Source organism: Leguminivora glycinivorella, chromosome 15, assembly GCF_023078275.1.
Source record: "Leguminivora glycinivorella isolate SPB_JAAS2020 chromosome 15, LegGlyc_1.1, whole genome shotgun sequence".
Lineage (NCBI taxonomy): Eukaryota > Metazoa > Arthropoda > Insecta > Lepidoptera > Tortricidae > Leguminivora > Leguminivora glycinivorella.
Window position 1 is genome coordinate 20877018 of NC_062985.1, and position 15735 is coordinate 20892752.

The following is a 15735-nucleotide window of genomic DNA, read 5'->3' on the forward strand; positions in this document are numbered from 1 at the left end:
AGGCGATGACAATAATTTAATTAATCATAACGACTATCGATACATTATGACTTATTGAATTGATTACCGAACCATAATCGTTTTACCATAATTTCGAAGACAGTCGAAATTATGTTCCTAAAGAAAGTGTTGCAAGTTTCAGATCAAGGACCGAGGAGCGTCCAGGTGAAAGGGCCAGGGTCTGGTATTCGTTTACCACCCAGGAGTGCCCAGGTGAGAGGGTCGGGGTGTAGATTCACTTCCGACCCAGGAGTGCCCAGGTGAGAGGGTCAGGGTAAAGATACCTCTGTTTCGATCGTCCACCGTGGGTCCTCATATGCTGGCATGGTATGCGAGCTTGCGTCTGGCGGCGCAATGTCCGGCGTCCGTGATGAGCAGCATCGGCAGCACTATCCAGGCTGACAGAGCTTGGGTGGCCCATGATGCTGTTGCAGCGGACGGGTACATCATGTTGCCGAAGCCCGTGGCGGCACGGGAATTTCATTCAATCGTGTGATAAGGTGGTGATGTCATAAAACCGTGTAAATATGTTCTTTTTGCTTGTTTCGCGAGTGAAGTGTGAAATGAAGTGTTGCATTGTTTACTTAAATATGTTTATAACTTGTGAAATTAATTTAATTATCATAATTTAATTAGATGTAATGAATTCAATTGGATGTAATGAATTTAATTAGATGTAATTAATTTAATTAATTTAATTGTATCGAAGTTAATGTTATTCATATATTTATTTTTCACGGGCCTATATTTCTTGATAAGATTTATGGAAATATTTAAAAATCCATTTTATAGCATATCGTAATTATGTGGTAAAGGTATCGGTATGAAGTGAAGTGATGTTTTGTATTTCTATTGTTTAAGAATTATTTCAAATGCATATTATACTACACTTTTATAATCTTTCTTGTATAAACTGATATTGTCTTTCTTTTGAATTATTTCACATTAAGTTTTGGCGAAGGGTCTCGCCTCGAACAGGATGGCCGAGCTGTTAGAGTAATTATTTATTAATGCCTTATTTTGATTTATCTTACTGTCATTTATGATGAAAGTATTAAAGAATATCAATTGACTAATAGTAGTCACTGGGTTTCCGCCATGTTGGAATGTTATAAAAATGGCGGACAAGCAGTGACGGTGGCCAGTTCGAGTACAGACGAGTAGTAGTGAAGAAGTCTTGAATTATTTATTGTAAATTGGTTGTTAATATGTTTGTTATAAGTGAATAAAGTAAATGTGATGGTACAAGTAATAGTTTTCATCATCAACCTGGTAATATCCCCAACACTATCCACTTCTTTATTTTAATCTCGTGCGATTAATTTTTCACTAAACAGACCAAACAAAATATCCTTATTTACGTAAATGAGAGACAATATTTTTTTTTTTATTTCCATACTTAATATTAAACAGTTAAACGGTAAACCAAATGATAGAGAACTTGTTGAAAATTTACATTTCATGTAAATTGTAAGTTACCATTACAAATTTGTGAGTACAATGTTGTCATTGTAAACTACAGGCATTTTTTACATATTTAAATGTTTATTAAACGGCTTTTACAATGGTTACAATTGTACGTTTTCTAATTGTAGGTTTCTTACTTATTTGTAGGTTTTATTAAACAGCACTTGTAGCAAAATTTTACAAATATGTCACTTTTTTACAAAATTGTTGAATTGTAATGTTTATTAAATGGGGCCCAGGTATAGTATGAATTTTCTGAGATGCACTTTTCGGTTTTGCCCTAATCTGTTAAACAATGGCCTTTGTTTCTATTATTCGCCGCGGTTAGCTCCCGTTTCCACAGCACGTGCTAAAGTCTCAGTGTAGTTAAAAAGCAACTATCATGATAGCAATAAGGTTCAAATCCATAAAAAGCCTAAAAAGATAACACGTTTTTTCATCTTCAAAAAAAGTTACCTGCACACTGCAAACTGTTTAATAAATTTGAACCTTATTGATATCATGATAGTTGCTTTTTAACTACACTGAGACGTGCACGTGCTGTGGAAACGGGAGCCAACCGCGGCGAATAATAGAAACAAAGGCCTTTGTTTAGCAGATTAGGGCAAAACCGAAAAGTTCATCTCAGAAAATTCATACTATAGCTCAGTTGTCGGACACTTTGTTCTGGTTAAGCGACAAGACAACAAGAGGTACGATCATGCTTCATTTTATTGTTTTCTATATTGCTGTGATTTAATGAAATTATTTTTATAGTAGATATTGATTTGCTATTTATTCATATATTGGTTTATTGCTTAGTAAATAAAATAATAATGTTTAAATATTGCTTAAATATTAAAGTAATTCTGCTTATTGAGACATTTTATAAATTAAGGTGTATAAACATGGTTTTTGTTATATCCTCTTTCCATCAGACTATTTTAAAGAATATTCATATATTTACTTTGTTTACGTTATTTTGATTTGTGTTGAACCAGGTGTATACATGTTTGACATGTTGTTAATATTGATAATGTTTTTATGTACAAAGGTGGTACAAATACAGTTATACGAATTTAAAAACATACCCATATGTTTATTTTCAATAAAACCACAATAATAATCATTTTATTTTTATTTATCATTTAACAACTTTCAATAATCTATACCATATAGCTTATTATTTTTATTATATAACTAACAAAGGAGTAGGAGTCATGGACTCATAATTATAATAGGTGTCCCACAATGTACCGATTCAGCCCAAATTCAGGTAAGAGGTAATATCAACTACTGATTGTCAGTTCACTTTTAGGTAGTTTGAAACGAATGACTGACCGATGAGCTCCAATCGCAAATGTGATTCTTTCTTCTGAACATAACGTTCTTTTGAATGCAATTAAAGTATCCGAGCTAATTATATGCTATGGGTAATTATGATTTGTTTATATTATATTATATTAATAATAATATGATTTGTTTAATTTTTTAATTTTAATTTAATTGAAAGTGATAAAAAAATGTAGGTAATTTGTTATTTTAGGATAGGTTTTAATACTCATTTATTAATATATTTTTTCTTGCTGTGCATGCATGTTTTGGACGGCATTCTTATTTTAAACCTACATATAGCTATTATAAATAATAATATATTGAATGTTGCCTGTTTTGTGCGCCTTAATTATGAATAAAAAAAAAAACATAAATAATCGTGGAGTTCGATACCTAAACGCTCCTTAATGCTTCTGCAATTAAAGCAAGTTTCTGTTGAAAATTAATCTGAAATTGTTTTTATTGCAGTTGGATAACAGCCAATCGATGTTAACCGAAAGCGAACCAACCCGCCTATCTTATTAGAGTAGGCTCGAAAATTGTGTAACCGATTTTATAACGCACGTAAGAAGGGCTATTCCCACATCCTCAGAACGACCAGTGTAATGTTTAGCTCTGCTGTTGCACTGTTGTTGGGTGTTGTGGGGTCAGGGTATGCTGGTTGTTGGTGAGAGGCTGTGTGGCGAGTGCCGCGGAGCGAGGCCAACGCCTTGACCGGCGACCAGCGGCGGCTTATTCAGAATTATTCCATTTAATAGTTTTCATTCTAAAAATAACTGGCTTTGCCATACAGTTGAGTTGAGTTGAGTTGATACCCTTAAGCATGAAATTTTCATAAAAATATTACTTTTGTGTTAATTACACAAACTGTAGGCAATAAATCTACATTTACAACATGGAAAAAGTTGGGTTTCACACAAAATTCTTATTGTCGTCACTAATCTTGGGTCCCAATTTCTTAACATGCCCATAGGTATCAGAGTCTTCCGTGTTGTGACGGGTTAAGAATTTCACCAACCCCTTTCTTCCCGTGGGTGTTGTAAAAGCCGACTGTGGGATATGAGTTAAATCGTGTTGCTTAACTTCAAACTTGGGTAAATCCATTCTGTTTTAAGGTTGAATAGGTATATAAAAAATGTAAAATGATCTGAAAGGTAATCTACCTTACAGCAGACTGGATTTACCCAAGTTTGAAGTTAAATGCAATCAATTCTGACGTTGGCGAGAGGCTGACAATGACCTATCACTGCAATCTCATATTGGGCATTTTGGCGAAAGATTCAAAACCTTTTTATTCTAAAATAGGTAAATTTAATGTTTTTCCTACTCAGAATTACGAGCCCTTTTCATCCTACTAGGCTGAAAAAACCGTCCCAAATTAATTTTTCCCACTTCGTTACCATTTTTCAAACACTTTGTAAGCCGTTACAAAGTGGAAGTATGCAAAATAATAGATAATTTTGAGACCATTTTTTTGTCTCTTGTTTTTTGTCCAAGATCGAAAGGGCTCGTGATTCTGAGTGGGAAAAACATAAAAAAAGGCGTGATTTTATGTATGTAAATATGTAGGTATCAGATTGTCCGCCTCGCACATTTTGAGATGCGCTGCGAATAACTTAAAACTAAGAATCAATATCAAATCAGGTTGTAAATTCGTGACTGAGACTAGTAGAATACAGATATATAGTACCTATACAGTCAACCAATTGAACCCTAGGCCACTGTAGAACTATGTCATAGTGACGTTATAAATCAGGTTGTAAGAAGTCTCTTACTGCTTGTCATTTTGACATGGCTGTAGAGTGGCCTAGGGTTCCAATTGGTTGACTATACATACAGATATAGCCATTATTAACTCATGCAAAGTACGGAGGCACTTGTGTCAGATTCAATTCGGATGAATTTTGTTCTAGCTGCTAGTTTCCGACTGACTTGCACTGACGAGGGTCTTACTCGAAAGATACTATTATACTATAAGTAGGTAGACAACAAATTAATGTAAAAAGGGTCCGTTCATGGACCACTGAGCTCGAGTAGAAAAGGCAAACTAAATATACCTATAATTATATATTTGCAAAATGTATCACACAATTCTTGTACGCAAATTAGGTCGAAAATTTGTTACCTTATATCACGGGATAATAGGTGCCATTATAACAAATAGTTTGTATGTACCTATACTTACGTATATATTGACTGACGGCAATTCATGTAATGTAAGATGTGATAGATTTGTTGATATTTTACATAGCTTGATATAAATATCACCTAACCTTCATTTCAAAGCGTGTTGGTATTGAGACTACTACTGAACATGCCTCCTTCAAGCCAATATAGCCACTTTGTAAGCTACTAGATAATAAAACCCTGATAGCATTGACCCTTGCCTCGGTTCAAACGAGACAACATCTCAATATTCACCATCCATTATACATCGCGAACGTCAATCTCACTGACTGAATCTCTGACTCTGGTGTGACTTTTTAGAGGGTTCCGTTTTTTCCGGAATTGCGGAATTCTTAATAGGATCACTTTCCGTCTTTCAAGATCTTTTTCCGCCGGGACGCGTGGAGGAATCAAGCTGGAACCTTTGAACATTTAAAGTTAGTAGCAACTGGTCTAAAGAGCATTTTCAGAATTTGAGACCCCCCAATTAGCGTAAGTTAACAAAAATTAACTCACTGTCAGTTTTGTGGCGATAACTTACTATAAAAATATTGTTTTTGTGTTAAGTAGATACATACACTTTGAGCGATAATCTACATTCAGAATGTGATAAAAGTACATTTTTAGACAGATTTTACGCTTAATTGTCGTCACAAAACTGACAGCGAGTTAATTTTTGTTAACAACTTACGCTAATTGGAGTGTCCCAAATTCTGAAAACGCTCTAAAACGCAAAATATCCGCAATATTTTTTTCCGTTTTAAGTATCTTAACTTTAAAGTGATATCGACGGAGCTCCGCTTACGCGGGGCTCCTATTCTGTACAGTTTGGCCTTCAGCCATTTGAATATACCTAACGAACCTAACCTACTACATCATACATGGACCTTCATGGCCATTTTGCGTTTAAGACCAGTTGCAACTATACCCATATTTATATCAAACACTAAGCTATCACAAAAAAATACAGGAGTTCGTGCCCCAAATTTTCGACAAGGTTTTGTTTAATCAGTACATTTATTCGGAGATATCGCTCATCAAATCTACAAATGTGCCATTCCTACCGAACAGCGAGATCAAAAAAATATGAAATAATTTCAGAACACAAAGCTTGATAAATACTTTCTAAGAACGAAAATTAGAATTAAACAAGATTAGCGAAGCCGTTACTGAGTAAAAATAAACACGGAACCCTCCCCATATGCATGGTCCGGCTTGCACTGGCCGATTTTGGTTTTATGCATCCATTCACGCGTCAATCACAAGTTAACTAGCGTAAATTATCAATTTATCAGTACTGCTACTTGTCAATAGATGCCGCGACGAACAAAAAGTCTAATGCTAATGCTCACCAATTTTTAGCTAATATTACAATAGCAGTACTCTGTTTTCAATGCCTTCTGCTTGTAATAAAAGTTATAAACTGTTTTAATATTGGCACCTAGTGTCCAGTAATGGCACTGATAATATAAGCTATTTCACACGTGATTGACGCGTAAATGACGCTAGGTTAGATGTCACTACAAATAACTTGCATTTACTAATGTATGAAGTTACAACTCTTCCCTTTACTTATTTCTCTATGGTTTTATCAAAGTAAAATCACAGCGGTTTCGCTTGGATCGCACGATACTAATTTAGCAACATTATAAGACTACCACTATGTATTTTATTATTATTCATATATTTTATGGCTAGTATTTTAGCGTTAACCTAAATGATGAAGGCTGCATCAGGTCATATCGAGTGGCTAACCTTGCTTCGAGATTGATATTTTAATTAATTAACTATGTAGCTGTTTTTAGGGTTCCGTAGTCAACTAGGAACCCTTATAGTTTCGCCATGTCTGTCTGTCCGTCAGTCCGTCCGTCCGTCCGTGGATAATCTCAGTAACCGTTAGCATTAGAAAGCTGAAATTTAGTACCAATATGTATTTCAATCACGCCGACAAAGTGCAAAAATAAAAAATGGAAAAAAATGTTTTATTAGGGTACCCCCCCTACATGTAAAGTGGGGGCTGATATTTTTTTTCACTCCAACCCCAACGTGTGATATATTGTTGGATAGGTATTTAAAAATGAATAAGGGTTTACTAAGATAGTTTTTTGATAATATTAGTATTTTCGGAAATAATCGCTCCTAAAGGAATAAAAAGTGCGTCCCCCCCCCTCTAACTTTTGAACCGTATGTTTAAAAAATATGAAAAAAATCACAAAAGTAGAACTTTATAAATACTTTCTAGGAAAATTGTTTTGAACTTGATAGGTTCAGTAGTTTTTGAGAAAAATACGTAAAACTACGGAACCCTACACTGAGCGTGGCCCGACACGCTCTTGGCCGGTTTTTCACCTGCGTTTTAAACATTGACATTCAGCGAGGGATTGCGGCCAGCCTCCTGGGCACGCTGCCTGTTGGTGTTGGGGGCTTGTAGAATGTTTTGGTGAACGATTTGTCAAATTTAATGAAAAACGAAAAAGAAACACGATGTAAAATTTTAAAACATTTTAGTGTACGTGTGTAGGTAGATACCTACACATTAATGATGTTGAATTTTTGAAGCATTTGAATAGATTTGTATAAATTGAAATAGATATCATACACGAAAGAAAAAACGGCAAGGTCCACTGGTGGCCGAGCCGGGAATCGAACCCGGGTCTTCAGTTTACCCGGCTAACGTCTTCACCACTAGACCACCCGCCTGCCAGTTGTATAGATTTGTATAATTGAGGTATCTAAAAGTCTCACATCAACACATTAAAAAAAAAAAATTTAAAAATTAAAATTATTTATTTGTTCACATTTTGTTCAAAATCTTACATTAAAAGTATTAAAACCTGAATTTAGACACGCAGTAACGCCTTGTAAGCCACACACAGTAAGCAGTGCAAATATTGCTCGTGTAATATTAGTAGGAGAAAATAAGCACACCACACCACATACACTACGATCACAGTTTAATTGTAATGCTGCTTGCACATTGTTACTGGTGATTTCTTAAGAGGATACGGTAGCGAAAATGCTAAAATGGAAAGGAGCCCCCCTTTCAACTTGGGAATTTTAGTTAAATATACAAGTGTTATTAACTAGATTTATCGAAAAAAAATTGTCCATTAAGAACAACTCAGTCAAAAGATATTTCAAAAAAATCTTTAAAATCGAGGTTCCGCTTCCTTCAAAACTTAATCAATCGGAACGAAATTTGAGAATCTGAATAAGAATGAAATAATCTATGTCGGACCGTTTAGCTTTTTTGGCTAATTGTTACCAATCTTGAGTATCACACCTTTTTTTGCGCCACAATGAAAAAGGCCGTTTTTGGAAATTTTTGATTTTCTCTAGAGTCTTTAAAAAGAAGAAAATCAAAAAAATCAAAACGGTCCGACACAGATAAAAATAATAACAATCTGTGTTGAAAAAATCATTGCTCTATCTTCAAAAACCAGGGAGGAAATAGTCGAGAGCGTTTGTATGGAGAACTGACCCCTACCTTATCGTCTTAATATGATGTAGTTGTCTGTCGGCATAGATTAAATATAACAAGATCATACCATCCCATACATTAAAATGCGACCGCCTAAGACCGCGCTTACACTCCACCACATATAGATGGCGCCACAAAAAAAATGTCTTGTAGCTTTCGATTATACTTGTAGATGGCGTTAAGTGATACTTTTGACATACATGTACGGCTCGGAATTGACACTTAATGCCAATCTACAAATAATCGGTGGCAATAAGGCATTTTTTGTGGCGCCATCTATGTGTGGTGGAGTGTAAGCGCGTTTGTAGGCGGTCGCATTTTAATGTATGGGATGGTATGATCTTGTTATATTTAATTTATGCTGTCGGTAAATATCGCTATACGCCACCCTAAAGGTGCGCTACCCCAAAGATTGAGAAAAAAGAGTAGAAATAGAGCAATTTTTTTTATCATAGGAACACTAAACTTACATTTAAGTGTCAAAATCGCGGTCGGAGGTCACGGGTTCAAACCTCGACTCGTACCAATGAGTTTTTCGGAACTCATTTGATATTTGCCAATTGCTTGCAAAGGAAAACATCGTGCACTGAGAGAAATTTGCATTGTGAATTTAACAAGTTCGACTTGTTGCGGTTTATCCGTTTGAATCAGCCAAACGTATGTTAACAATATGTGTCAGAATGTTTTTATAAAATCGACTTGTTGATTCAAATATATTGCCGATTCAAATGATAAGTAGCTTGTTGTTTGAACCAAAGAGCACGTAGGCGCTATTTTAACCAAAAAACTTGTTGAACGAACATGAAAACTGGTTGTATTTTCTCTCAGTGTGAGGAAACCGGTCTACGAATAAGGTCTAGTTACCCTTCGGGTTGGAAGGTCAGATGGCAATGCTTTCGTAAAACTAGGGCCTACGCCAAATCTTGAGATTTATTGTCAAAGCGGACCCCAGACTCCCAAGAGCCGTGGCAAATGCCCGGATAACGCAAGGATGATGATGATAAAAACAATGTTATTAAATTTGTGCCTTTCATAGTTGAGCGTTTCCTTTTTTTTTGCCACTATTATGAAATGTGAAATTATGCTATTTCTACTCAGTATCAGTAGCTTTTTCAAACCTATTAGTTAAAAAATTTGTCCCATAGGATTTTTTTTTATTTTGTTACCATTTCATATTCTGTACACGTTGTGTGGGGTAACAAAAGAGGAAAGTTAACAAAAATGTATGGAAATTCTGGGACACTTTTTGTCTCCCAGTGAGATTGAAAGTACTCGTGATTCTGAGTACAATTGATCTAAAATTCCCTAAAAAAATAAAAAATAAAAATGGCAAAAAAAAAAGAAATGTTCAGTTACACCTGGTTACACCACACCTCGCACACTGGCGATCAAAAATATGAAAGAAGCGCGTTCAGACAGTCTAAGCTCGTGTAGGTGAACGCGTACCATGCTAGTATGAGTGAGATATGATAGGTCGACTGTTCGCGTTTTTGACAGGCGGTAACTGTGAGGTAACCGAGCGGGGGTGGGCGGCACTTTCAGCGGGGAGCGGGAGTAGCCATACTGTACGATAGGACTCTTTATTATACTGTGGTTACACCCTACAAAAGATTCAGGGAACCACTGAAACTCGATTAGGGCGAGTTGAAGCTTGTCAGCTGTCGTGTTACAATTTGCGACGCGACGGAAAAACGGCCAGGATATCCGGTTAAACTGTCAAAATATCAGCTGACGAGGATTTCTACGATTCTTCGTTTTTTGAGGTTTTGGGTTTCGTCCCTAGAGGGGCCCATGCGTATAAATACGGAAAGGAGAAATAGTTATTAATAAGCGAGCAAGCGAAAGATTCCAATATTGAACCGCGAGCGAAGCGAGTGAAACACAATTTTATTTTTTTCACCACACCAACACTAACAAAATACTAACTATAAAACATCAAATTCAATCAAATCCATCAATTTATTTAATACTTATAATTCAAAATCATAATTTATAGGTAAAAATAAATAAAAAAATATTATAGGACATTCTTACACAGATTGACTGAGCCCCACGGTAAGCTCAAGAAGGCTAATAAATACTTATATACATAGAAAACATCCATGACTCAGGAACAAATATCTGTGCTCATCACAAAAATAAATGCCCTAGGTAAATTCTACCAGCCTGCCAGACATCAAGTTAAAATTTATATGAAATTACTTTACACTTTTGTGGATAAAATGCAATTTTGCTATCTGTTTTCAAATAGCAAAGTAAGCCTTTAACAGTTGGTGTGGTGAAAATAAAATTATGCTTAAGCGTCTAGAGTAAAATATGAATAGGAAAATAAGTGTATGAATTGACTAGAGTTATTTGACTGCTTTGCTTTTTAAACCCCGACGCAAAAACGACGGGGTGTTATAAGTTTGACATGTCTGTCTGTCTGTCCGTCTGTCTGTCTGTCTGTCCGTCTGTCTGTCTGTCTGTCTATCTGTTTGTCTGTCTGTGTGTGTGTCTGTCTGTGGCATCGTAGCTCCGGAACGGATGAACCGATTTAGATTTAGTCTTTTTTTTTTGTCTGAAAGCTGAGTTAGTCGGGAGTGTTCTTAGCCATGTTTCATGAAAATCGGTCTACTGTTGTCGCAGTCGGGGTTTTTTTTTCAAAATTTTAATTTTTACTTAGAAGTGACGTCACAAGCCCCCACTCCGGAACTTTGATGCTCTATATCTTTGTATTTTTTTTATTAACTAGAAAAAGTGAAAAATATGTGTTCAGTATTTTTGGACGATCTAACTGACGGACTAAACAGAATGACACTTTTTTATGTAGTCGTCATCCCTAAGGGAACTTGACTGTTCTTAAAATAAAATATTTTATACCTTGCACAAAATAAAGTATCAGAATTATCAGAAAAACATGGATATAAGTTATTTTTAAATCCAATTTCTATTTAATAAGTCAGGTAAAGTAACTGAATTGACCGTGACGTCACTCAATTCGTTTTTATATTAGGAAGTCGTTCGAATTTGTTTTGACAGTTGTTACAAAAGAAGCTGATTTGCTGATTTTTGAAATTCGAACTAGTCTCCAGGAATCTGGAGCTACGCTGGTTACTACGAGCTGGTTAAAGTCGCCGTCAATAGAACTTGTGAACAATGTAAGCAAACCTTGTAATGTCTTTAATTTTCATTCTGACTCATTAGATAGGGCTAAATCCATGTGTTATTTAATCAATTCATATCACATCCATCCGCAACCTTCAAATCAAGAGTGAACAGGCATCTTCTGGGCGAGCTCACTCCATCGTAGGCCACGTCTTTGCCTTTGGCTAGTCTGTGGTCAAAAGTAAGCCCATTTATAAAAAAAAAAAACATATGTTCCTCAAGAATATTGATATTTTATAGAATGGTTTGTTTACATTGTTGACAATTTCTATTGACGGCGATTATACGGTAACACAATACTGAAATCGCGAAAAAATTTGGCTGTTCCATACATTCACTGAGAGAAAATACAACCAGTTTTCATGTTCGTTCAACAAGTTTTTTGGTTAAAATAGCGCCTACGTGCTCTTTGGTTCAAACAACAAGCTACTTGTCATTTGAATCGGCAATATATGTGAATCAACAAGTCGATTTTATAAAAACAACCTGACACACATTGTTTTAAACATACGTTTTGCTGATTCAAACGGATAAACCGCAACAAGTCGAACTTGTTAAATTCACAATGCAAATTTTTCTCAGTGTTCCGACTGAGGTGATGCCGTTCATTTCTATTACCTTATAAGTTGCTATACATTTGGCTAGTACTTACAAAATCGCCCAGTATACCAAGTTGCGATTTTTGAAATTCGAACTAGTCCCAGTGTGCGTAGCCGAATGCACTAACGCTCACGGAACGCTCTCGATGATATCTCTTTCATAGATCTATCTATTTCGCTCTTTCCTGCGCGATGGAGCCAGACTACCTTTCGCGGCGTTTCGTTTTCGTTTCGCGTCGCAGAAATGCCATTCGGCTACGGGGACAGGGTACGTCGCCGAATGGCACAAACGCTCACGAAACGAAACGCTCGTAGATATCTATCTCTATCGCTCTTGCGTATTGGCGCAACAGAGCCAGACTACCTTTCGCGGCGTTCCGTTTTCGTTTGCCGTCGCAAAAATTCCATTCGGCTACGGAGCCAGGAGTCTGGAGCTACGCCGCGCCACAGGTATCCAGTCTCGCGCGGCCCGCTGCGTAGCGCACACGTCCCGACCGCTACGAATGCTACGAGTGCTACGCGCGAGTTCCGGACGAAATGTAAAGTTTGGTGACTTTTGAAGGATTTGTCAATTGTCAACTTATTTCAATTTGCAAGGTAAGTCAGTAATTCATTTTTAAACTTGGTACAAGGTACAATTTTAAGTTGCATTTTATGTAAGGGTTTTGTTCGGTAACCAATTGCAATCCAAACGCAACGATCAAAAAGGTTTAGAAAAGATTCGTAGAAGCTACGCAGCTTTTAGAGAGCGGCAAGAAATAAATAAATAAATATTGGAGATACCTTACACAGATCAACTTAGCTCCAAACTAAGCAAAGCTGATGGTAATATGGATGCTAAGCGACGATATACTCGTACATCCTTAAATAGATACTTATATACATAGGAAAACATCCATGACTCAGGAACAAATATCTGTGCTCATCACACAAATAAATGCCCTTACCGGGATTCGAACCCAGGACCGCGGCTTAGCAGGCAGGTTCACTACCGACTGAGCCAGACCGGAAAAGATGATATGGTCACCGTAATCATTCAACCTTCACCTGCACGGGAAGCATGGTCGCGCGATAGACGATAAAATATTCCCATGCTGGGGCGCATTTCTCGAAGCTACAAGTTACGATTCACAAGTGGTTGTCAATGTCAAATATGACAAGTTGAAAAGAGACTTCCACTTGTAACTTGTAACTTTCAGTGTTGAGAAATGGGCCACTGATCGAACTTTTATGAGATGAACTTGGCCGTACGATAACATTACAATATCCGATATCTGGTAAAATTCTATGGGAGGGGGTGTGTAATGATTAGTATAACTTTTTTTGGTATAGTAACATTTGATATAACAACATTTGGTATATATTTAAAGGATATAATCACTCATTTCACATAATTAACATTTGGTATAACCACAAAATATCTACTATTATTTTGTATAATCTTTATTTCGTATAACACTTATTTATAATAACCGTTATATGGTATAACTATCTATTGATATACGACTAGTACAATATAACGAGCAAACAGTATAAAACATTTCATGAATTAATTTTATTATTTTTTGAAGGGATCACAGTTCTAACCTAACCTAACCTATTTTTCTGATAGCAGTACATATGTTTAAGGGTCACAGTTCTAACCTAACCTAACCTATTTTTCTGGTAGCAGCGCGTTGTGTGTAGGGGTAACAGTTCTAACCTAATCTACTTTTCTGGTAAATGATGAATTTAATTTATTGTACATTTTTTTTTTATTCTAACTGTGCTTTAGAAAGGATTTGTGTTATACAATTTATTTATTATCGGAAATAAGCATTATACTCAAAGTATGTTATAATAAATGTTATTCGATAAAATGATCATTATATTAAATAAGAATTATACAATTTGTTAGTATATTATTTGTTGTTATATGATTCAATAATTATATCAAATGATCGTTATAACGACTAAAAATATATCAAAAAAAGTTATATCGATCGATACGCACCCTATGGGAGGTACTACAATATAAGTGGAAATTTATTGGCAAGAAACACAAGCATGCCAAGAGTCTGACTGCTTTGAAGTACAATAGCGTTTATAATTCAGACAGGCAAGTATGGTCGCGCGATAAATGATAAAACATTAGGCCGTCCCTATCGCACTATTTGTATTAAGTGACCATACTTGCCTGCCAGATCTGTTAATGCATTATTAATAATTATTCTGTTTAAATATTGATTTTCGATTTCGTTGGCTACAACGAAATAGTTTTTTCAGGAAACCGGCATATGAATGTTGATTATTTGCATCTTCTACCGACCGGTTAGGCCTAGTCGGTAGTGACCCTGCCTGCTACGCCGCGGTCCTGGGTACGAATCCCAGTAAGGGCATTTATTTGTGTGATGAGCACAGATATTTGTTCCTGAGTCATGGATGTTTTCTATTTTATTTATTTTTTATTTTATTTATTTGGGTCATCAACAGCAATTCAAAAAAGAAATTTATGACACAAGGAACCATTAACATAGCCAATAACAGATGTCCACAAGTATTTATTTATTCTATATTTGGTACTTTTGACGGTATCGGTATTGTACATTCTATATATAACTCTTTCCTTTCCACACAGACTGTAATATATGTTATACATAAAATAAGGCTAAAAATAAACAGTAAGTATTACTTTGCACTTAACTCGACCGGGCTCCGGACCCGTCGGCAATCCGCTTAAGCTTGTTCAGAAATGACTCAATTAAAAGTTATGATACTTCCTTCAGCGGAGCACGTGTACCTATTAGAGTTTAAAGATATAAGGAAAATGCACGGACTGATATTTATTTTATATCATATGCATCAACAAAAAACCTTTACATTGAAATATCGAACTACGTGAACAATGGAACATAGAGTATGAAACACATACGAGTATAAACATATTTGGTATTATATTATGACAACAGAGAGGTACTTAATATACAAAAGAAGAAATTGACTGACTGACTGACTGACATATCAACGCACAGCCGAAACCGCTGGTCCTAGAGATCCCTGGCACGTAGGTTCCTTATAAGGTGTAGAGGAGCACTAAGAAAGGATTCTTCAAATTCACCGCCTAAGGGGGTGAAATGGGGGTTCAAAGTTTGTATGGGAAAACAAAATTACGTCCGCGTGCGAAGCCGCGGGAAAAGCTAGTAAATGATGATTGCTTGCTATGGTCCGATCTGGAAGCGCTGGTGGCCTAGTGGTAAGAGCGTGCGACTTTCAATCCGGAGGTCGCGAGTTCGAACCCCGACTCCTACCAATGAGTTATTCGGAACTATGAGCGATAAGGTACAGCGAGACAAACCTCGACTGGGGGGCAATTGTAACTGATCCATTTCCATCCGCGGATAATCTCAGTAACCGTTAGCACTAGAAAGCTGAAATTTGGTACCAATATGTATATGAATTACGCCAACAAAGTGCAAAAATAAAAAATGGAAAAAATCTTTTATTAGGCTACCCCCCCTACATTTAAAGTGGGGACAGATTTTTTTTTTTCATTCCAACCCCAACGTGTGATATATTGTTGGA

The 15735-nt window shown here is 36.1% G+C and overlaps 1 protein-coding gene and 1 non-coding gene across 2 annotated transcripts in view; one reads left to right on the forward strand and one right to left on the reverse strand.

The window, feature by feature from the left end:
• Nucleotides 1-7575: 7575 nt before the first annotated feature.
• On the reverse strand, nt 7576-7650 carry Trnat-ggu. Its single transcript has one exon. It is a non-coding gene; the product is annotated as a tRNA-Thr (tRNA).
• A 5039-nt stretch (nt 7651-12689) lies between these two features.
• LOC125233818 (serine/threonine-protein phosphatase 6 regulatory ankyrin repeat subunit B-like) overlaps nt 12690-15735 on the forward strand; it is a 150327-nt gene continuing 147281 nt past the window's right edge. The window contains exon 1 of the mRNA XM_048139948.1: nt 12690-12771. The gene's annotated coding sequence lies outside the window, so the exon portion shown is untranslated. The remainder of the gene's footprint in view (nt 12772-15735) is intronic.